Genomic DNA, 358 nt, shown 5'->3' on the forward strand with positions numbered 1-358 from the left:
TCCCCCAAATCAAAAGTTCTGGACCAGACAGCTTCAGGGGTGAATTCTTTGAAACACTACCTATCCTCCCCAAACTTTTCCAAAAATTAAAAGAGAGAAAAACCATCCTTAATAATTTCATGAGACCAAATTTACCCTGATTCCCAAACTAAGCTAGAACAACAACAACAACAAAAAAAAAACATAGTGCAATAGACCTGAAGAACATAGAGCAAAAAGCCTCAACAAAATATTAACAAGAGAATACAATACTTAAAAGGACCACACACCATAAAAAAGTGTAGTCAAGTGGTTTATGTTTCTGGAAAGGCAAGGATGTTTTAACATCTACAAATTAACATGGAAAATAGCAATAAAA

Source organism: Cervus canadensis, chromosome 4 (genome assembly GCF_019320065.1).
Source record: "Cervus canadensis isolate Bull #8, Minnesota chromosome 4, ASM1932006v1, whole genome shotgun sequence".
Taxonomy (NCBI): Eukaryota; Metazoa; Chordata; class Mammalia; order Artiodactyla; family Cervidae; genus Cervus; species Cervus canadensis.